Genomic DNA, 24,313 nt, shown 5'->3' with positions numbered 1-24,313 from the left:
CTTGCGGACTGTGGCGCAACTGGTCTCGACCGCGGAGGCACCCGAATGCTGCCCGGGTGAGGTAAGTTTCCTGCGCGTCCCCGGCCCCTCCCCCAAGACCCTCCTTAGGGGCTCGCGCTCGGGGGCTCCGTGTCTCTGACGAGCCCCGGCGGTCTCCCTGCCCTTCTACTTGGCCCGCCTGCGTCGTGCTGGGGGTGACGTGGAGGGGGCGCCCGTGGCCACCGAAGCGGGACCTTCGTTCCGCGGGGCCACGGCTGCTGGGCTCCCAGTGGGCATCCACCCGCTCCGCCACCCGGATCCTCGGGGCCGCGGTGACACCCGGAGATCACTCTGGGTTCACTTGAACAGGAGTCCGCTCCCCTTTTCAGGGGGGACCTGCAGAGTTTGGCAGGAGAAGGACAGGTCCCTCGCCACCACCCTCCCCCAGTACTAGACAGCGGCGAACTTGTTAGGCGCCCTTGGGATCTCGAGAGGGGCTTGCGAGGCGGTGCTCTGCCGGTTTCTGGCGTCGGAGCCGGCTTGAACAGGTGCGGTATGGTTCCAGCCTAAATGCAGCAACAGACTTCTGCGTTTCCCAGGCTTTCTCCCCCAGCCGGGTCAGCGTGACGCTTCCACATCTGGGGCGGGGGGTGGCGGTGTAGGGGCCATGGGGAGGGAGAATGCCCGGGCTTGGTTTGCCATGCCGGTGCCAGGAGTCGCCAGAGCAGAAGGCAGCAAATGTCTGCTTATCTCTCATCTATGCAGATGAGTATGTTGTCATTTCTTATCCCCCAGCGCTTGTCTCTGGCGTCCAGCATGGTTGGGTAAAACCTGTTCTCGAGAAGTTGCTTGGGTAGGTCGATGGATTCTTTCATCTTATCTGCTGAAATCGGGGATCCGAACCAGGAAATAAATGCTCGTTACTCTGATGTTTTTTAAAGGGAGCACGGTGCAGACCAAAAATAACACCCAGCACCACTACCACTCTACCTCCCTTGACATTCTCAGCTAGGGCGCCCTAGCTGTAACACGAATGGCCCTTAAGGAACCGGTGAGACCTCAGAGTGTGTTCATCTCATGCAAGGAAGAAGGGGTCTCTGCATCAGTACTTTTGAGCATCGGTTTGGGGAACTCCTTTTGTCCCTCTTAGGAAGCGCATCCCCATAGACACCTCTCTCCCTTGCTCTGTGGAGAGGCTGAAGTGCTCTGCAGTTGCTGGAGTGGAGAACAGCCAAAGCGGTGGTTTCAGTACGACTCCAGTGTGATGAAGTAGAACCGTGTTCATGGAAGCTTTTGCTAGAGCATGCCCAGCTGAAAGGAGACCCTGGAAAAAGCCTTTCCCAGCCAAGTCCAAGCCAGCGGGAGGTTGAGTAAGCGTCATGTATGATCTCTGAGGACGGAAAGTGGTGGGTTCTCAGTACAGTGCTGTGTGCAGAGACTTTATGAGGACTGATGAGAAAGGTGCATAAGTCTGAGACTGATGTATGATGACATCTTCCTTGAGAAGGAAAACTGCAAAGCATTGAGTGGTATAACCATGTTACATTTTTTTTCCAGATTCAGGAGACTAGGGATTTAATAATACCTTACATGTGTGTCAAGGTCTTGTAATTTGTAAATACTTTTCAGTAATTCTCACTTAATTCCAACTGTTTCTGAGGGAGACAGTGCAAAGATTATTTACCACATATTCACAGAAGGTATGTGAGGCTCACAGATTCAGAGATGTACCAAGGTAAGAAGTGGCTAGTGTTAGAATCCCACCCAGATTTTCTCTTATAAGACAGTGCCTGTTCTGTACTTGCATACTTTTTTTTTCTTAATGGCCAGAGTCCTTTTTTATTTACCGTGATCTGCGCAGTCTCACTGTGAATTATCGCTCACGTTTTACGGATGAGGAAACTGAGGTTCAGACAAGTGATGGGAGTTTTCCATGGTATCACATCTAATTTAGTGGCGTTTATAAAACTAGAGCTTGGATCACCGAATGCCTAGTCCACTGCTTTGTGCATTTGGCCATCATTCCACTTCTGATAGCAACGAGGACATATCATGGATCTTGCAATGCACTAGGAATGGTGAAGCATGGGGTCTGGTAAGCTGGGTTCCAGTTCTGGCATTCCATCTGGCTGTATGACCTGGGCCAGATCACATCACCTCCACATCTCAAGCTTGACATATCAAGCAGAAAGTTCATATGAAATTATGTTTCTGGGCTGGGCTCGGTGGCTCAACCTATAATCTCAGCACTTTGGGAGGCTGAGGTGGGTGGATTGTCTGAACCCGGGGGTTCGAGACCAGCCCGGGCAACTTGGTGAGACTGCAGCTCTACAATTAAAAAAAAAAAAATTAGCCGGGCGTGGTAGTGCACACCTGTAGTTCTGGCCACTTGGAAGGCTGAGGCGGAAGGATGGCCGGAGCCCAGTAGGTCGACACTGCGGTGGCCATGAGTGTGCCACTGCACTTCAGCCTGGACAATGGAGACTCCAACTCAAAAAAAAAAGAAAGAAATTATGTTTCTTCTTTTCAGCTTTAGCATTCAATGTTTATCAATGTATTTGTAATCTAATGTTATCATTTCCTTTAGGGGAAGGAAAGCTTTTTATCCTGTATTGACTAAGACATTGAACTAATTATTACTCTGCCTTTAATTTATTCCTTCCCACCTTCATCACTTACCACTTAATCAAGAGAAATACAATTACAAGTGTGCTTTAGCTTAGCATCTACAGTGTGTTATTTAGTATTACTAAATTTGACTTGAAAATATTCTGAGGAGCAGACATACTCTAAAGTACAGGTTTACCTGAATATTCTAACAGTAAACTCGCCTTTTTTTTTTTTATGCTTTGTGGCTGCATATAGTAAGTACTCAATACATAGCTGTTGAGTTTATCAAGGAGGTGAATGAAATCATTTATTAGGCAAACATATGCTGTGAAACATAAAAAGCACCTCCCCATATAAATTCCTAACATGTAGGGTAATTTACCTGCAGGAAGGTGCCACCTAAAGCTGGCAGGTACAGCAGCCCATTGTGGCTCTCTTTCCTGAATGCGTCATGTGAAGAAAGTTTTTCTTTCTCCCTACAGACAATAGACTCATGTCATCTATGTCATGCTCTTTTGCTCCTCCCCCCAAGTTGTATCTTTTACATTCCTAGAAATTGACTTGTCCCATTTTATGAAAAGGTATGTTTTGAGGTGGAGAAACCAACCACCTTTTTAAGAAATAAGGTATTGAGTAAATTTCAGCAGATGCTAATACTGCCTTGTGGTCTCAGGGGGGAACCTAATTAACAAAACCAACTTAGTTTCTGTTCCCTTTAAGGATATTCTTTTTCCTTCCTATATACAGAAAAGTTGTGCTTTGTTTTATTTTGTTTTGTTTTTGGGTTGGTGTCTCTCACTGTCAACCAGGTTGGAGTACAGTGGCAGGATCACAGCTCACCGCAGCCTTCACCTCATGAGTTCAGGTGATCCTTCCACCTCAGCCTTCCTGAGTAGCTGGGACAACAGGCGCACGCCACCATGCCCGACTAGTTTTTTTTTGTTGTAGAAACAAGGTCTTTCTATGTTGCCCAGGCTGGTCTTGAACTCCTGGGCTCAAGCAATCCTCCCCCCTCAGCCTCTCAAAGTGATGGGATTCCAGGTGTGAGCCACCATACCCAGCCATGTTGTGATTTTATGTTTGGAAGAATGATGACAAAGAATACAATAGCTCTCTAATATTATTAGCAGATTTGCAATTTATGTTGGGGATTGAAATATATTTCCTTCTGAAACAGAATTCAAATATTGACTCTTTTAGAAACCCACACTGCTTATGGGTAAAATAACTGAAACTTAGAGATGTGAACTGACTTGCTTCTGGTCACGTAGATGATAGATAGCAGGAGGACCAGGCTAGTGTGGATTCTTAAGAAGGTTCATATTCAGGTTTGTACCAGGAGTCTTATGGTGAAGGTACACTTTTAACTTTTAGAAATCATGCAGATAAACAGAAAACTTCTGTTTATTTATAATTATTGGAAAGTTAGTATTTATATTTTTAAATTTTCTTGCCCAAATAGATACCATTAAGGAGAAAATGTCTGTTTTTGTCTATTCACTGTGATTCTCTTGGTTTATATACATCACCAGACTCAGAATTAATACTTTGTTCCAATCAATGCTTGGAGAGAGGAAACTGTTTGAATAGAAATACAAATGTGTGCTGGTTTTCTAAGCTTTCCTTCCTGGTAAATAAAGCCAGAAGCCAAAGGGGGCCCTGTCATACAGCCGGTAAAGTCATAAATATGTATACATTTAATTTGCATTTGCATTTTGCTTGTACTTCTGTTAAATGGTGAGTCAGAACATTTAATATCCTGGAAAAATAATTTTTTTCTCTATGGCCAGAGCCTTCATTAGAGTTATTCTGTAAAACATCTAGTCCTAAATGTATTTGTTGCTGAAACATGTTCTCTTTGTATCAAGTGCATTAACTGGAGTTGGAAGGAATCGTTTATTTTTTTTTAGAAGCTGGCCGGTTAGAATTGTACATTATGTAGCTCCGTTGTTCATTTGTGGTCTTATCTATGGAGCAGGATGTGTTACTTTCTTCTAAATGCCAGGGAAATCAGGGAGGGAGGAAACCTAGGCTTTTGTTTCATTTTTGTTGTTGTTGTTTTTTCTTTTGTAACATCAACTTTAAACTTAATTTATTGATGAAAAGTTTGAGGAGCTGTGTCCTAAACAATCAGCTACCACTGACAAAGAGATTTATTTAGTCAGGTTCCTTTCCATATAAAAGATTAGGCCAGAGAAAACAGGCTTGATTTTGTACATTCTATTCTCAATTGTATCTACTTCTGTATAGCTTCATCAGAAGTATATAAAGAAGATGATCACACAGGTCTTCTACCCAAATTAGATTACTCTTGGGAAGATTTGAAACAGATGGTGATTGGGATATGGCTGCGTGTTCAGTCAGCTGACAATGACTTGCTATTATCATTTTAAGTTAAAACAAACCCACACTTGAATGAACAACCATGTGAAGTGTGTATTCTTCTCGTAGCAAATCTTCTGTTGTTTATGGGACTGACTAAACAATGGATATGTAATATGTTTTCTGTAGTTTACATAATGGGTGAACAGTAAGTTCTCAAGACTCATTTTCTCTAATATTATTGGAAAATCAATTGTGAACTTGCAGTGAAATATAAAGCATTGAGTTTTCAGTATTACTCTCACTTTTAAAAATGGGTGTGTATGTCTTTCAGTAGAGTTTTAGGCAGGGGTTGGAATTACAAGTACTGGGGGCCTGTGAAGTATAATTACCTTGAATTGGAACTAAAGTTCAGAGACAGGCCTGTAGAAAGTTTGTTCATTTTGTAAGGAAAAAAGGTGATATTGAAGCCTTCACCCTCCAGCAATGCTGAGCCAGGAGTTTGGGAAGGAGGATAAAGTTATAGCTAGTATTAAAAATGTATTTCTTTGCTTCTTAGACAGACTGGAGTATTCTTACTCAATGAATTCAACATGGTAAATAGTGGGTTTTAACATTTAATACACCCTTTTTTTCCTTTCTTTTTAAAGCCATACCCACCATCATGCTTTCTGGATCACTTGATCATATATTTGGAAATAAAGCAAAGAAGAAAACAAAAAAGCATCAGCAGCTAAAAAGCAACACAATGACCTCCTTGAGGGAGCAGTAAGCACATCTTAAATGTTCAGCAAATACTAGTCAATGGAAAAGTTTAGGCATCATATTTTATTTATATTTGTATTCTTGGAACTTGATACTGTGTCTGGCAAATGGTGAGGATTTAATAAATGTGTACTGAACAACTTATGCATCTAAATGAATATTATCTTCAAAATCTTGGGGCATTCATTAATTATTCTAATGATTCTATTATTTCCCAAACCATTTTTCTAGAAACATCAGGCAGTCTAACAGACATTAATTTAAGTAGTTTATGGTAGTCCTTCATTTTTATCATAAGTGGTATTTATTCACTAAACATCACCTCCTCTTGGGGCCTTCTCTTATCATCTGACTTAAAGGGGGACCTTCCCCATGTGTTTTGTTAACTTATCACAATGGATACTGATACATTTATGCATTTCACTTGCTTTTTTCTATTTCCTATACCCAAATTCACACTCAACTCAAGATTACAAACTCCTTGAGGGCAGAAGTCATTTTTTTTTTTTTTTCACACTGTTTTTCTGGTATTTGGCACATAGTAGGTACTCAAAAATGTATAAGTTCCATCCGTCCTGTCAAGATGAAATGGGCTACCATTGGGGTCATTCAAGGTATGAAGGCAGTGCCTGCATGTTAGATACAACAGCTCCATTACAATGACAGCTGAGCCCTCCAGGATGAGCAACACTTCTATGAATTCACCTGAATATAATCATGTCATGTATTCTGGCATGATTATGAGGCACTGGCCCAATTTAAAGAGTGATTCTTTTCGTTTACTCAAAAATGAACAGTAGTGAACAAACAAGTAGAAATTGTCAAGCTCAAAACAAAGCATTCCAAAACTCCTATTTTTTTTAAACCATGCCCGCCATCCTGCTCTGATGACTTTTTATCTCTCTCTGAACTAAATCAGAACCTCACTGATCTCCTGAGTTTAGTGACTAAATGCCACTTATGATTAAAAAAAAATGAAGGACTATCATAAACTACTGAAATTAGTGTCTGTCAGACTGCCTGACATTTCTTTAAAAATGGTTTGGGACATAATAGGATCATTAGAATAATTAATAAATGAAACTAATAAATGAACTCTAAATGTAACTAAATCATAAATAAATACATGAATTCCTAATTAAGACACTTTGATGTTAATCTACAAGGCAAATCCTACATTGTCTCACATAGCGTTTCTCAACCTTAGTTCGTTTGGGTAGTGGTTCTCAAAGAGTGGGAATTGGACCAATAGTGTCGGGGTTACCTGAGAACTTGTTAGAAATGAAGATTCTCATACTCTACCCAGGCTAACAGAATGGGAAACCCTGGGGTTGGAGGTTAGCAATTTAAGTCTCAGCAGGCCTTCAGGTGATTCTGATGTACACTCAATATTGCCAGTAAATATTAAATCTGTCACTCAAAGTATAAGCCTCCTGAAGTGTTTAGTATTTCCAGATAAATCCTGGGGCATATAGAGAGGGTGCTAGCTACCTGCTCCATTAGAAATATGAGGGGAGAAGTGAAAAATTCTCCCTCTGCCAGTCTTGGCTTTTCTCAGAACTGTGTGCATCACAGAAGGACAAATTCTTGTGATTAGATTGGGTATCAAGGATTTTAGATAGACTATTAAAAAGCTTTTGATAGATGCTGACCCTGCCAAGTGATGGGTACTCCCAGAGTTGGGAGACAGTTCAGGGTTTGTGGGTGATGAGGGGTAAGGCCCTAGATCCATGCATGACTTATGTTTGGATTTTGCTTCAGTAGGACACCAGGTGGAGGAAAGATAACAAGAGCTAGTGGTTGTCTAGAAAGAGGAACCGGTAGTTTCCTGACAATTCTCAGTTCTAGTCAGTTCAATACACTAGAGATTGATGGAACCCTTGGCCAGGACAGTACCATGAGGTATACAAAAAAGTATATACAAGGTTCCAGTTGTCAAGAAGTCTGAATGTGCTGGGGACTTAGTTATTCAGACACTTCTCAAGTGCTGTTTCTTCTTATCACCATGTGCCTACAAGGTGGTCCACAGCATCCTTGTTGTAGAGAAGAAAATGGAAGCCAAGTCAGGTTAGTAGTAACTTGCACACAAGCACAGAGCCAGTAAGGGATTGTGCTAAGGGTTCGGCCTGGTTTTTCTGCTCTTAAAGTCCATTTTCTTTTTTCTATTTCATTACGTAGCACCTCAAAATGTAGTTTTGAAGCAACAGATTTCAAGATGAGAACATAAGTGAATCTAAAATTCACCAAAACCAGAATCATGATCTTTTCCCCCATACCTAACATTCTTGTAGGGAGTGTCCCCAGCTCTGTGGTACCACTGCCAGCCACCCAGGAATGTGGGAACCATCCTTGGCTCCATCCATTCCACATACCGTATCCCATCCTTCTCCAGCGTCTACTGGTTTTGCTCTCTGAACGTCTTCCCCATCCATCTGCTTCTTATTATTTCTGCTGATTCTGTCCTAGCCCAACTTTTTCTCTCTCTCTGGACTGAGCCAGAACCTCACTGGTCTCCTGAGTCCACTCTAGTTCTCCGCTAATGCATCACCCATCCTGCAGCCAGAGTGCTTGAGAGGTTTGGAGAGGATCCAAGACTCTGCTGGCTGGATCTTTACCTCCCACACCCAGCCAAGCTCTCACAGAAGTAGACAAGTTCTGACCCTGTGGTTCTCCACCTCGGTGGCCTTTTGAGCACTTGCACAGCCTCAAAGGACTTGTTCTTCCATGTAGCATTTTGCTCTGAATCATCTGCTCTCCGGGAGTCCAGTCAGATCCAGGCTCATCACTACAGTCAGCTGATCTTCAAGACTTAGGAGGAAAACCTCAGTGTGGCCCTAGGGACTTAGCCATTCCCACCCCAAATATCCAGTTCTTAGAGTGCTCTGGGAATCCCCAAGGCTCACTCATTCTAACAATGAACTAAAGACGGCTCCACCACCACAGTTGGTCATGTACTGGGCCTGAATGCCCTCCCAACATCACATCCGTGGCCATCATAGAAGAGAAACGCTCCACCTGTGGGCTGGGGGTAAAACTTAACCCTCACCCAAAAGGTGCCTCTCTGTGACCCTTGACTTGGCTTATCCTGGCAGCTTTGGGGAGAAGGCCAGGGTTGCTTTGCATAACTGGCAGGTTAGATACCGAAGTGTGGTTTGAAATCATTTCCTCTGTACTTCTTATGAGAGAAACAAGTTGAAATAGGTGGAGGAAAACTTCCTGACCTAGGGGTGAGGGTGGGGGATGCTAGGGAGAGAGAAACACAGGGATCGGCCTCAGACTCTTCAGTGGCCTCCTTTTGTGCTTGCAGTAAGATCCAGATCATTGACGTGGTTCCAGGGCCTGATTAGTCCGGGTCCTGCCTGCCGCTCCATTCTCAGGCCCCCCACTCTGCCCCTTGCTATTTGTCATCCAGCCACACCAAGCACCTGCCCAGTTTGGATCCTTTATGCTGTACACGTGTTGTTCCCTTTGGAGTGCTCTTCGCATTGGCTGACCAGGCCACAGGTCAGTTCTGAGGTTACTTTTGAGAGGAGGCCTTCACCACCTGCCCCCAGTCCAGGACAATGCCAAGGGTTCACTCTGCAGGAAGGGTTCAGTGCTATAACTACTAGACTCATTCCATCTCCCCTGCCAGGCCCTAATTATCGGGGCCCATTGCCTCCCCATGGTGTCGGCACATATATAATTTTCTTGAATAAATAAGTAAATGAATGCCAGTACTTTCACCTTAAAAAAATTCTTTTTGTAAGTTTCCAGTGAAGAAAGGAAATACACAGTGATCATGAATGAACCACCTCATATTGCTGGTAATACCCATGGATTTTCTTTAATTTTCCTGACAACTGGCTAATTCCACAGCTGCCATGATCAGCATTTCTGTAGTGGTATCTACAGTTTTTATCCTCAAGAAAAGTCACCCCAAGGTTATCATATAATTCATTGCTGAAAAGATGCCCAGGATACTGGTATCCTTGTTTGCCTCTGGGGAGGTGAATTGGCTAGCTGGGGGCAGGGATGGGAGGGGGCTTTTCATCACAGACCTTTTTGTACCTCTGAATTTGGAACTATATATGTAGATTACTTATTTGAAAAACTAAAATGATAAAGGGAAAAGGAGGGAAGGTATAACAAGGAATGTGAAGGAATGGGAATGATTGTTATTTAAAGAAAAGAAGATAGAGGTGCCGTTGAAGAGAGGTTATCCTAAAAGGAATTTTTGTTCTCAAGGAAGCAGCCAGTTCCTTCTGACTCACTCTGCACATATCTATGGAACACTATGTGGTTTCGGCTTAAAAGGGATTCCACACCGTATAACTTGACTAAAAGAGTTCTGCCTGACCACCCTCATCACAAAATATAACATTTAATCTAACTATAAAGGCTAAGGCCAAGCATAGTAGCTCACGCCTGTAGTCCCAGTTACTCAGGAGGCTGAGGCGGGAGGATTGCTTGGTCTCAGGGGATAGCGGCTACCGTGAGCTGTGATTCCACCACTGGATTCCAGCCTGGGTGACAAAGCGAGACCTTGTCTCAACAAAGAACCCTAATATAACCTAATTATTTCGGGGTAAAGCAGTTGCTGAATTGTTGAAGAAAGAGTTAGTTGGAGGCTAAAGTATTCTCTCTGATGATCCTAGTATCTTTAGGATAGAGTATGTGACAGGATGGTAGCATCCTATAGAAACTGGTAAATAGAAATGGACCTAACCTAAGCTTGCATTTAATCTTTGCACATGGCATTTTCAGTTACTTAGTCATATTTGAACTGTAAATAAGAGAGGAATACCAACATGTCTTAGTTCAGGCTGTTGTAACCTACCTAGTACCATAGACCAGGTGGTTCATAAACAACAGAAATGTATTTCTTGCAGTTCTGGAGGCTAAAAGTCCAAAATCAGCTGCCAGCATGATCTCTCTTCCAGGCTGCAGACAGCCAACTTCTCATATCCTCACATGACAGAGTGAGGGAGAAAGAGCTCTCTGGGCTCTTTTTTATAAGGGTGCTAATCCCACTCATGTGGGCTCCATCCCTGTGACCTAATCACTTCCCAAAGGCCCCACCTCCTAATACCATCACCTTGGGAGTTAGGATTTCAACATGAATTTGGGGACATGAATTTCAGTTCATTGCATAATTCTTTATGGCCTAGTCAATGCATTGTAAGAAATACATTCTACAGTGCAACCCAGTATACACAGACATATAAATAATAAATATAGCCAAAACAAAGGGTTCATGAAACAATGCTTAACTGTACTACAAGAATTGTGCTCTGTTAGATTGAAACAGGACCCCTACCCATCACCATACACAAAAGTCAACTCAAAGTGATTCAAAGACCTAAACATAAAATCTCAAACTATAAGAATCTTAGAAAATGCAAGAGACAATTTTATAGAAATTGGAGTAGACAACAATTCCTGTTCAAAACCCCAGGTATCCATGCCATAAGAGATAAGATGGGCAAGTGGGATCTCATTAAACTGAAAACCTTCTGCAAAGCAAAAGAAATCATCAAGAGAGTCGGAAAACTACCCACAGAATGGGAAAAAACATTAGCCAACTATATATCTGACAAAGGCCTGGAAACATCCAGGATCTACAAGGAACTCAAACATGCTGAAAGGAAAGAAACAAACAACCCCATTAAAAAGTGGGCAAAAGACGTGAATAGACACTTCTCAAAAGAGGATATATGAGCAGGCAACAGACACATGAAAAGGTGCTCAGCCTCACTCCTCATCAGAGAAATGTATATCAAAACCACATAGAGATACCGCCTAACCCCAGGAAGAATGACCATCATTGATAAAATGAACACAGCAACAGATGCTGGCAAGGATGTAGAGAAAAGGGAATGCTTCTGTACTTCTAGTGGGAATGCAAACTAGTTCAACTTCTATGGAAAACAGAGTGACAACTTCTAAAAGAACTAGAAATTGACCTTCCATATGAACCAGCAATCCCTCTCCTGGGAATATACCAGGAGGAACTCAAAGCATTCTACGAAAAAGATACCTGTATACGCATATTTATTGCAGCAGTATTCACAAAGCAAACAAACATGGAACCAATTGTGCTGCCCCTCGAAACTGGACTGGATAAAAAAAATGTGGTGCATACACACAATGGAATATTACGCAGCTATAAAAAAGGACAAACATACGGACTTTGCAGCATCTTGGATGGATTTAGAGTCACTAATACTCAGTGATCTATCACAAAAACAAAGAACAAAGTATCACATGTTCTCACTCATAAGTGGACCCTGAACATTTACCATAATACTATAAGAAGGAGATTGGCAGTAGCTGGAGTTGGGTGGGGGGAACACAACATCAGTAAGGGTACTTGATCTCAAACCAGGCAAAGGGGGGACCAAAGGGAAGCCCAAACTTTACCTGTAAGATGTCCACTTGCATACCTAATCCTGAATTGTACCCCACATCTTTAAAAAAAAAAAACATATATATATATATACACATACACATATATATGTATGTGTATATATGTATATATATAACAAGAAATGTGCTCTGTTATTTTCAGATATGCTCCCTCCCACCTCCAACCTCTACCACACATGGGTCATGAACCACTGAATCAATTTACTCTCCAGTAAAGGGAAGAGACCTGCAATTTAGAAAGTATGGATGTAATCTGCCGTCCCCTCCAGTGTTGCCAGTGGTCTGTGCATTTACTGAGGAGCTGGCAGGACTCCACATGCAGTGCTCTGTCCACTCCTATGGAACCACATAGAGTTGGGAGTTAACAAACCCTGAAGACTCCTTCTACCAATTTTTAATTTCTGTCAAGAAGACTTGGTGAGGCCAGGTGCAATGCCTCATGCCTGTAATCCTAGTACTTGGGAGGCAGAGGCAAGAGAATTGCCTGAGCCCAGGGGTTTGAGACCAGCCTGGGCAACTGGCGATACCTCGTCTCTACAATAAATAAAAAATTAGCTGGTATGGTGGCACACACCTGTAGTTCCAGCTACTTAAAAGGCTGAGGCGGAAGGATCACCTGAGCCCAGCAGGTCCAGGCAGCGGTAGGACAGAGTAAGACTCTGACTCAAAAAAAAAAAAGACACACTGAAACTTGGAGAGCAGACATATGATAAAATGCAGAGCTGGAGGAAAGTGACTCAAAAGGCCACCTTGTTGTCTGTCATATAGGATGCATTAATCTTTAATAATGAAACATAACCATTAAACTGGGAATTTAATACGTATATTTTCATATAGTACCCACCCTAAAGTTCATATTGATTTATATTAGCAAAAACCTAAATACTGTAAGGGAGAAAAAACCTCTGACTCTAAAAACTGTCATGAACAATTTGACAGCATATATATTTTTTCTTCTTGAACTTCATTCATATATCAAGCCTGTTCATTTTAATTGGCCACTCAAGCACAGGATGAAAAGGACTCAAAACAAAGAACTCTTGCCTTCTCAGAACCTTTGGGCAGGCTAATTTTTTTTTTTGAGTTGGAGTCTCACTCTGTCGCCCAGACTGGAGTGCAGTGGCATGCTCCCGGCCACCGCAGCCTCGACCTGCTGGGCTCCGCGATCCTTCCGCTTCAGCCTTCCAAGTAGCTGGAACTCTAGGCATGTGCTACCCTGCCCAGCTAATTTTTTGATTTATTGTAGAGATGAGGTCTAGCCAAGTTGGCCAGGTGGGTCTCAAAGCCGCGGACTCAGGCAATCCACTCACCTCAGCCTCCCAAAGCGCAGGATTACAGGCTGAGCCACCGAACCCAGCTTGGGCAGGCTATTTTGTTTCTAGAATAGATTTTCTGATTGTTTGCTCTTTTAATTGCCAACATTTATTATAGCCAAGTTTTGTACAGAAAATTTTCCTGAGGTTGTCACATCTTCCCCTGATTCTTTAAAAGATTATACAGAACATTGTGTACTTTATGCTATAAGAAAGTGATGGCTTTAGATTTCATTCAAGGATGCAAGGCTCTTTGCCCTTGTTCCAAATGCCACCCCCCCCCTTTGCTGTTTTCAAAAATCTTGTGTGCTTTTTCTTGATTTTTGTCTTGTTTGTTTTAGCCCTGCTTCTGTGACTTTCAGCAACGAGCCTCCTCACTCATTGTTTGCTATTGAGAATCTATTGTTTTTATTTATTTATTTATTTATTTTAAACATGTGGGGTCCAATTCAAGGTCAGGTATACAAATGTTCATTATGCAGGTCCCCTTGTTGATGTGGTGTGCCCTTCCCTTCCCTGGCAGTTTCCCTCAATTGCCAATACCAGCCTCCCTCCCCCGGCAGTTTTCCACTACTGCTAATCCCTTTCTTGTAGTAATATAGTTGTTCAAGGTCTGCTTATGAGTGAGAACATATGGTACTCTTGTTCTTTGTTTCTGTGATAGATCACTGAGTATGATTGACTCTAAATCCATCCAAGTTCCTGCAAAGACCATTTGTTTGTCCTTCTTTATGGCTGCATAATATTCCATTGTGTATACGTACTACATTTTAAAAAATCCAGTCCAGCTTCGATGGGCAGCATGGTTGGTTCCATGTTTTTGCTACTGTGAATAGAGCTGCAACAAATATGCGTGTGCAGGTATCTTTTTTGTAGAATGATTTGAGTTCCTCTGGGTATATTCCCAATAGGGGATTTCTGGGTCATATGTAAGGTCAATTTCTAATTCTTTCAGAAATCGCCACACTGTCTTCCAAAGAGATTGCACTAGTTTGCATTCCCACAAGCAGTGTAGAGGTGTTCCTTTTTCTCTACATCCTCACCAGCATCTGTTGTTGTTTGTTTTATTAATGATGGCCATTCTTACTGGGATTAGGTGGTATCTCAGTGTGGTTTTGATTTGCATTTCTCTGATGATGAGTGAGGCTGAGCACTTTTTCACGTGTCTGTTGGCGGCCCGTATGTCTACTTTTAAGAAGTGTCTATGTATTCATGTCTTTTGCCCACTTTTTAATGGGACCGTTTGTTTTTTTCTTTTTGGTGCATTTGAGTTTCTTGTAGATCCTAGATATTAGGCCTTTGTGAGATATACAGTTGGCAAATATTTTTTCCCATTCTGTGGTCTGTCTGTCTGCTTTCTTGATGAGTTCGTTTGCTTTGCAGAAGCTCATCAGTTTGATGAGGTCCCACTTGTCTATCTTATTTCTTATGGTATGGGCACTTAGGGTTTTGATCAGGAATTGGTTGCCATTTTCTAAGATTCTTATAGTTTGAGGTTTTGCATTTAGGTCTTTGATCCATTTAGAGTTAATTTTTGTGTATGGTGATAGGGTAGGGGTCCTGTTTCAATCTTCTGCATGTGATCAGCTAGTTTTCCCAGCACCATTTACTAAATAGGTTCTCCTCTGCCAGTGGTGGTTGTTGGAGGCTTTGTCAAAGATGAGTTGGTTGAGAAATTGAGGCTTTGCTTCTGGAATCTCTATCCTGTTCCATTGGTCTATGTGCCTGTTCTTGTACCAGTACCAGACTGCTTTGATTATTGTAGCCTTATAGTAAAGTTTGGAGTCTGGAAGTGTGATACCTCCTGCTTTGTTTCTTTTGCTAGGGATTGTTTTGGCTATTCGTGGTCGTTTATGTTTCCACATGAATTTCTGTATTGTCATTTCAAAGTCTGAGAAGAACGATGTTGGTAATTTAATGGGTATTGCATTGATTGAGAATCTATTGTGATCTTGGGAACCAGATCTGAATTGTTCCCAAATAGACTCATATTGTCCATTGAAATTATTTTTTTTTTCTTTTTAGAGTCAGGGTCTCACTCTCTTGCCCAGGCTGGAGTGCAGTGGCATGATCACAGCTCACTACAGCCTCTAACTCCTGGGCTCCAATGATCCTCCTGTGTCAGCCTCCTGACTAGCTGGGACTACAGACGTGTGCCACCCCACCCCAGCAAATTTTTTTTTTAAGTTGGACTCTTACTCCATCACCTAGGCTACAGGGCAACAGCACACTCACGGCTACCCTAGCATCGACCTGTTGGGCTCAGGCGATCCTTCTGCCTCAGCCTTCCAAGTAGCCAGAACTACAAGTGTGCTATCACAACTGGCTAACTTTTTGATTTATTGTAGAGATGAGATCTCGCCAAGTTGCCCAGGGTGATCTCGAACCCATAGGCTAAGGCTATCCTCTCACCTCAGCCTCCCAAAGTGCTGGGATTACAGACTTGAGCCACTGCACCCAGCCTAATTTTTTAACTTTTTCTAGAGAAGAGGTCTCACTATGTTGCTCAGGCTGATCTTGAACTCCAGGGCTCAAGTGATTCTCCCACCTCCACCTACCAAAGTGCCTGGTGAGATTTTCTTTTTAAAAAAAGGGAAAAAAAAGTTGCTTTTGATGGAGGGCTTCAAGAGTTCTATTTGTAAAGCAAGCAAACTTTAGTTCTTTCTTGTTAATTTTGTTCATTGTCCAATAAAGAGCATGTGTTTCTTTCATGCTGTTTTTGGGTTGTTCAGATACAATGCCACATTTTCAGACCGAGGTAGTCATGATTTCTTCTTTCTTTTTGTAAAATATTTATAATGTGTTTACTACATCATGGTTCAAAGCAAGATTTCATAGACTTTTTCATTTCACTTAAACATAGTGGTGATTTATGGGTATTCTGCTGACAGTTTCATTTGCAATTGTTTTAGACCTTTAGAGATAATAGATTACCAAAAGTATTTCTCTTTCCCTTGGAGAAATGATATAGAAACGCTTCCCAAATTTTCCTGATTTCCATCTTCCATTGGAAAATAAAGTTTAATACCTGAACTAAAACAAGTAAAGTGAATTATGAAAAATTAACTTATTTTTAAGGAGTACTATGAACTACACTCTTCCTAGGTTTATTAATTCATTATATGGAAACAAAAAAAACAATGATGTCATTGCTTTGGCCAGCTATGTTTAAATGGTGCTCTTTTATTGCTTCTCTCAAGATGTGTAGTTTAGACAGAGCAGTGCAGATTATGGAAACTGTAACAAATGGGAAATCAGTTTCTCTTGCTAAGGGTTAAGAGAGAGACATGACTTTTGTATATGTTTGTTTATAGAAAACAGAATGGAAATTCAGTTCTTGGGCGCACTTGGGCCTCATTATTTAGTTTAGCAGTTTCTCAGAAACTCCCTCTCCTACATGATACTTTATAATATAAACATGATGCATCATTTCACTTTGTGTAAACTTTATACAAGGAATAGTCATTTCCACACATGTCAAAAGGCTTCTGGAAGCATTTTAGAACTGAATGTTAAGTACCCTACATGGGCACCTGGCGGTTTTAGAGATGATCATCAACACTCCCTGACGTTACATTTTTGTTTCTTTATATGTCTGCCTCCTCACTGAAATGTAAAGTTTTGCAAGGGCAGGAACTTTTCTCTCTTCACTACCATACCCCCGGCACCTAGAATGGTGCCCAGCACAAAGACAGCCCACAACTACCATATGTTGAATGAATAAATAAATTAATTAATTCTTAAGCTGTATGAATGAATTATTATACTAGAACTGTTTCCCCTCAACTTTCTAGCTCTTCTTTCCTTCAAAACATTTCAACAGTCTAACTTCTAGCTTTATCACCGCTTCAAGTTCCTTTCCTAAGAAGCAGCTTGGTTTGTTGTCAGATTACAGTCTTTTTCTCATCTCTTGCTTTTTTCATGTGTGATGTTTAGAACAATTTAATGACTCCATGCTCCACTGTCTCTTAGTCACTCATCTGCTTTTGTGATCCCAACTCTTACTTCTCTGAATAAAATCTAAACCTGCAGCTGTGATGTCACCTTCAAAAAAGTTCAATCCAGGCTGTGCTCGGTAGCTCAGCCTGTAATTCCAGCACTTTGGGCGGCCAAGGCAAATGGATTGCCTGAGCCCACAGGTTTGAGACCAGCTGGGGCAACTTGGTGAGACCTCATCTCTACAATAAATCAAAAACTAGCCAGGTGTGGTAGTGTGCACCTATAGTTCTGGCGACTTGGAAGGCTGGGGTAGAAGGATCGCTGGAGCCCAGACTGGGCAACTTGGTCGATGCTAGGGTGGCCGTGATTATGCCACTGCACTCCGGCCTGGGCAATGGAGTGAGACTCCATCTCAAAAAAAAAAAAAAGAAAAGAAAAAAGAAAAAGAAAAAAAATTCAATCCACTCCCTCTTTCATAATTCTAAGTTTTCCTCAAAGATAAGTTTCTAAGTTTCCTCATTCTCTTTATCTACTTTTGCAAATTTTAGGAGTCTTTTTTTACTTAGCTCATTTCTGTGTCTGTGCAGCTACCAGGTTTTTTTTGTTGTTGTTATTTTAATGCTCTCCTTTGTCCTCACACATTTCCTATATTAATGCCTCCCACCTGGACTGTTGTAGCATCTTTCTGAATAGCTTTCATACCTCCCTATCTGCCCTTTTCAATAAATTATAATACCTGCATCCGGAGATTACAATTTTGTCACTGCCATTGCCAGAAATTTGTAGACACTTATGTCTCAGTCTAAATGTAAATGGTCCTAGTTGACTGTCGATCACTGTCATCATCATTGTCATTGTCATAATTGTAGTAGTAGAGCAGTGACTGCAGCTATCATTTCTGACACTTTTACTTCATACCAGGCACAGCACATGAGAAGAAATGAAGTCATGAGGTTTTAATGTGTTTTGGAGCTGTATAATGTGATAATGGGTAGGGTAGGTGTGGATGCAAGAAGATAGGGCTGGAGAGGTATGCTGGGTCCTGACCAATGGACATCTTTTCAGCTGCACTAAAGAGTTTGAACTTTTCTTCTATAGACAATGAGACAGCAACTAGAAGAATTTCATAGACAAGTGATGAATTAATATTTTTTATTTCAGATCGGCAACATGCGCTATAGTTTGGAAGATGAAGAGAAGGGTAAGAAACTGGTGACAGGAAAACTAATTACAAGAGAGATGATGAGGACCTGAATGAAGGTGTAGTAAGGATGAAGAAGAGTGAGCAGATTTGAGATATAGGAGGGAGAGTTTCTAGGACTTGGAGATGATCTGGATATGAATTTCAGAGAGTGGCAGGAGTAGATGATTCTCTTGCTGGACGTGGTGGTTTATGTCTGTAATCCCAGCACTTTGGGAGGCAGAGGCAAGAGGATTGCCTGAGCCTAGGGGTTCAAGACAAGACTGGGCAACTTGGCGAGACCTCATCTCTATAGTAAATTAAAAATTACTGGGCATGGTGACACAAGCCTGTAGTTCCAGCTACTTGGAAGGTAGAAGGATTGCCTGAGTCCAACAGGTTGAGACTGTGGTAGCCATGAGCATGCCACTGCACTCCAACCTGGGCAACAGAGTGAGACTCTGACTCAAAAACAAACAACAACAACAAAAGAGGATTCTCTGGCTTTTGCCTTGAGTGGCCAGAGAGATGGGGAAGTGATGCCCAACTGAGAGACAATACTGAGAAGAGGCAGCATATATATGGTGGCAGAGACAGGAGGGCTGTGATGATGAGTTCTATTTTGGACATACATTTGAGAGACCTGTGGGGTATCCAGGTAGAGTGACTGTAAGGAGAACAGTCTACAGTAGAGACACGGACTGTGTTATTTATGGTCATAAGCTCCGGGCAGTGATTCAAGCCATGGGAGTGCATGAGACTGGATGAGACTGAGATGCCTGCAGGACATTCAGGTGGTGAGTCTAAGAGAAAGCTCTGAATGAGTGTGGATGTACAAAGAGAGGCCATGGTGAGACACAGTATTATGAGCTCTTGCCAGTGACTAACACCATGGGATTAAATAAGCCTTCCCTGAAAGGGTTTGTATAAGAAGAAGAAAGGACATTATTCTCAGATCTTCGTTTGCAATTTCATTTCTCAATACCCTGGCTCGTTCTGTTGTTTTCTTACAATCTTTTTCTGTTTTTGTTTTGTTTTGTTTTTCTCTGTTTACGAAAATGACATCGGACTTTCATGATGGCACAGGCATCCCACTGCTCTGGAAATCCTCACTGGCCCCACTGATCCCCACACCTGCTTCCCCAGAAGTGGCTTCTTGGGCACACGTTCTCTTTGGCGGTCTTGCTCTTGGACTCTTGGAGCTTTCCCTTGAGGCTCATGTTTCATTGATTCTCAGCTTTTCTCTCCAAGCCGACTCAAGTGCTCACAGCAGGGACCACATCTTTGCCTGCTTTGTCTCCCTCTACCCTAATGGCTCCTTCTATGTTCTAGCTGCTCCTACTGCCCTTTTTTGTTCTTTTTTCTCTTTGGAGGCTCATTTGCTGACCATATCATCATTACTTTTGTTTTATTTAATTAATTATTGATTTCTTTAGGTGTTTGAGCATTATACATGTGTTTTGGGGGTACATGTGATATTTTGATACCTATATATAGTGTGTAGTGGTCAAATCAGGGTAATAGGGATGTCTACCACCTCAAACTTTTTTCCCCATTGTTTTGGGAACATGGCAATTCTTCTCCTTTAGCTATTTTGAAATATACAGTGAATTGTTGTTAACTCTAATTACCCTATTACTGTGAAATGCCAGAAATTCTTCCTTCTATCCAACTGTGGTTTTTGTTTTTGTTTTTGTTTTTTTTGAGTTGGAGTCTCACTCAGTCACCCAAGCTTGAGTGCAGTGGCATGCTCATGGCCACCCTAGCATCTACCTGCTGGTCTCCAGTGATCCACGTCTCAACCTTCCAAGTAACCAGAACTACAGGCGTGTGCTGCTACAGCCAGCTAATTTTTGATTTATTGTAGAGATGAGGTCTCACCAAGTTGCCCGGGCTGGTCTCGAATCTGCGGGCTCAGGGAATCCACTCATCTCAGCCTCCCAAAGTGCTGGGATTACAGGCTGAGCCACCGAGCCCGGCCCAACTGTGGTTATTTTTACTCCTTAACCAGGTTTACTTAGTTCCCCCTTTCCCTCTTCGCTTCCTAGCCTCTGGTAACCACTAGTCCGCTTTGTACTTCCAGAGATCTACTTTTTTTAGTTCCCACATTTGAGTGGAACCAACAGTATTTGTCTTTCTGTGTCTGGCTTATTTCACCAAACATAATGACCTTCAGTTCCATCTGTGTTGCTTCACATGACAGGTTTTCATGCTTTTTTATGGCTAAATAATATTCCACTGTGTATATATACTACATTTTCTTTGTCCATTTATCCATTGATGGAGACATAGATTGATTCCATATCTTGGCTGGTGTGACTAATAATAAATACAATCCCATTTATCTGTTTTTATTTTTGTTGCTTGTGTTTTTCAGGTCCTACCCAAAAAAATCTTTGTCCAGACCAATGTACTGTAGTGTCTTCCCAATTTTTTTTGGTAGTAGTTTCCTAGTTTCTGACCTTACATTTAAGTCTTCAATGCTTTTTGAGTTGATTTTTGTATGTGGTGTAAAATGGGGATCTAGTTTCATTCTCCTGCATATGAATATCCAGTGTTCTCAGCACCACTTATTAAAGAGACTTTCCTTTCCCCAATGTATGGTATTGGTGCCTTTGTTGAAAATAAGTTGGCTATAAGTGTGTGGATTTATTTCTGGGTTCTCTATTCTGTTCCTTTGGTCCATGTTTCTGTTTTTATGCCAGTACCATGCTGTTTTGAATACTGTAGCTTTGTAGTATAATTTGAAATGAGCTGAAGCATCCTCTAGCTTTGTTCTTTTTGCTTAGAATTGCTTTAGGTATTAAGAGCTTATGTGGTTTTATACAAATTTTAGGACTTTTTTCTGTGAAGAATATCACTGGTATTTTGATAGGAATTGTATTTAATCTGTAGATCACTTTAGGTAGTATAGACATTTTAACAATATTAATTCTTCCAATCTGTGAGCATGGGATATCTTTCCATTTTTTTGTGTCCTTTTCTTTTCTTTCATTAGTGTTGAAAGTTTTCCTTGTAGAGATCTTTCACTTCTTTGGTTGAATGATCCCTAGGTTTTTGTTGGTTTGGTTTTTTTTTTTTAAAGCTATTGTCAATAACATTGCTTTTTGTTTCTTTTTTCAGATTGTTTGCTTTAGTGTATAGAAATGCTACTGAATTTTGTATGTTGATTTTATATCCTACAACCTTACTTAATTCATTTGTCAGTTCTAAGAGTTTTTTGGTGGAATCTTTAGGTTTTTCTCACTGTAAGATCATGTTGTCTGCAAAGATGATTTGACTTCTTCCTTTTCAATTTAGATGTCCTTTATTTATTTCTCTTGCCTAATTGTTCTGGCTAGAACTTCCAATGCTGTCTTGAATAAAAATGATGAAAGTGGGCATTCTTTTTATGTTGCAAATCTTAGTTTCATTTGTTCCCCCACTATTTACTGTTTTTATTCTTCTTTAGAAGAATAAAGAAACACGGTGAACAACTCAAGTTCTATAAGGGTTTGTATCAGTTGATGTACCTTAAACAAAATCAAAAGTACTTACTTAAAATGTGTTTATGGCAGAATGTACTATTTCTGACAAAAAGAAAAGAAAACGAAAAAAAAGAGAGATAGAGGGGGAGAGAGAGCAATTGAATTAGCAAAAAGGTCCCCAAAATCCAGTGCAGAATTCTTGTCATTTGTGATTCTCACTATTTTAAACCCTAGTGGAAAAGTACATATTTTTTGGCAGTTTCTCTACACCTACTGTAGCTTCTTACAAGCAGACTTTATCTGCTAGTTTCATAGGGTCAAACATCCTCTGTTTTTAAGTGACACTTTGCATACATTTGCACAAGTTGAATTTGGATGCAATGACAGCCCTGGTCTGAGAAGCAGGGATCCTGACTCATCCGGCCTCTCTGCTGACACTTTGGTGACCTCTAGTCAAGTGGCTTGACCTCTTTTGTGTCTTTTTCTTTTTCTCATCTATGGAATGAGAATCTATACACTGGCTCCTCACCTCATTCAAAGGCATGTTGTGAGGTCAAATGGAATGATGACCTTTGAGGTCCTTAGAACAAAAGCACTTGCACATTAGAGAAAGGTCAGGCTTAGGGCAGTCACCTTTATAGCCCGTGAGTAAGCAGATATGAACCAAAGGGTCCCCATAAAGGAGAATTCTCTTCCATCTCTAAGACCAAAGGTATGAGTGGGTCACTTTGCTGAAGTTTGATGATAGTTCCAGAATTTAAACAACACCCTCAACATGGATGAGGAGAGCAGCATGCTTAAAAGAGATGAATCCTGGATGTGGAGGTTTATTGGAGAAAGCAAAACTCATGCCTACTTGTTAAAGAAAAATAATGCTGGTGAATAGCAAATAATTCATATGATAGGATCCAAGCTAGAATATGATTCTCCAAGTATTAACTAAGTTCATTGCTGATTCCATTTAGTTTGAATGGTATGTGGTTGTCAACTCATCAGATTTTCCTGAGTGCCTAATGCTCTTCCTTGCAAACAAAGATGATTAGTATGTTATGTAGTGCTGCCTGTTTAGATTCAATATGGGTCATCCAGAAAGCACTTATAACACCTGTGGAATCTTTACATTTGTTTGAATTTAATCGGACATCCCTCAAATGCTAATTAAAACTTCATTTAATGCTAGAAATATTTATAGTCTGATGACCTGTCTCAAATGGCAGAGGGATCTGACTGGAGTTACCATCAGTAATATCTGATCAAAAATAAGAGAAACTCATGGAGTTTAACAGCATTGGCATAGGTGTCACAACATTGGATCTGTCTGTGGTCATGACACTGGATTTATAATAAGAGACCAAATTCTTAATTCCTTACTTAGTCTGGCAGTGAGCATAGTGGCATAATCATAAGTATACAGGTGCTTTTTCTCAGTTTTCTGCTCTTAGAATCAGATTGTAGACTAAGATGTCAGACTTAGTTATGATTGCAGGCAATATTACAAATCTTAGCAACCTCAGCAAAGTAAAAGTGTGGTTGGCAAGAGATGAGATGTGGAATCAGGGTGGAGAAGGTAGAAGTGCTAATATCCTCATCTTCTAAAATGAAGAGATAAGATATGATTGTTAAAAGTTGGTGAAATTCTAGAGCCGTTATGCCATCCTTTAGTCTCATCTGTGGCATATGAGTTCTGTTGCTCCATATCTTCGTCAACACTTGGTATAGTCCGTTTTTTCAATTTAGACATTCTAACAGGTATGTCATGGTGACTCATTATAGTTTTAAATTGTATTTCCCTGATGGTTAATCATATTCAGCATGTTTTTCATGTGCCTGTCTGCCATTCTTATATGTTTTTTGGTAAGGGGCTAAACTCATATTAATTTTAGTAAGTTTTTTTGTAGCATGTATAAATTTTTTTACATAGACAGTCATGTTGTCAATGAACAAAAATAGTTTTACTTCAAAGCAGAAGTTGACAAAAACACAAGTGAAGACTTAGTACTTAAAATTACAAAGGTATGGAATAGAAGAATTAAAACAATAATATATAAAACTTTGGGAGGGGCCAGAATTGTTTGAGTTGAATCTCTGATATGAATCAAGACCTGGAGAGTTAAGCATGTTCTCTAGAATTATTAAAATAACCATCAAGCCGGGCTCGGTGGCTCAGCCTGTAATCCCGCGCCTTTGGGAGGCTGAGGTGAGTGGATTGCCTGAGCCCGCGGGTTCGAGACCCGCCTGGGCAGCGAGACCTCATCTCTACAATAAATCAAAAAATCAGCTGAGCATGGTAGCATATGCCTGTAATTCCGGCTACTTGGAAGGCTGAGGCG

At 41.1% G+C, this 24,313-nt stretch overlaps 1 protein-coding gene across 1 annotated transcript in view; it reads left to right on the top strand.

Moving 5' to 3' along the window:
* Positions 1-24,313, top strand: part of PIP5K1B (phosphatidylinositol-4-phosphate 5-kinase type 1 beta) — a gene marked incomplete at its 3' end in the record, with an annotated part of 202,794 nt that continues 178,481 nt past the window's right edge. Inside the window, exon 1 of the mRNA XM_008066073.1 lies at positions 1-61. The remainder of the gene's footprint in view (positions 62-24,313) is intronic.

The sequence above is a fragment of the Carlito syrichta genome, unplaced genomic scaffold (genome assembly GCF_000164805.1).
Source record: "Carlito syrichta isolate Samal-C Ts95f unplaced genomic scaffold, Tarsius_syrichta-2.0.1 Scaffold308839, whole genome shotgun sequence".
Classification (NCBI taxonomy): Eukaryota; Metazoa; Chordata; class Mammalia; order Primates; family Tarsiidae; genus Carlito; species Carlito syrichta.
Note: the sequence above shows the minus strand (reverse complement) of the source record. Positions and strands in the feature narration are given on the sequence as shown.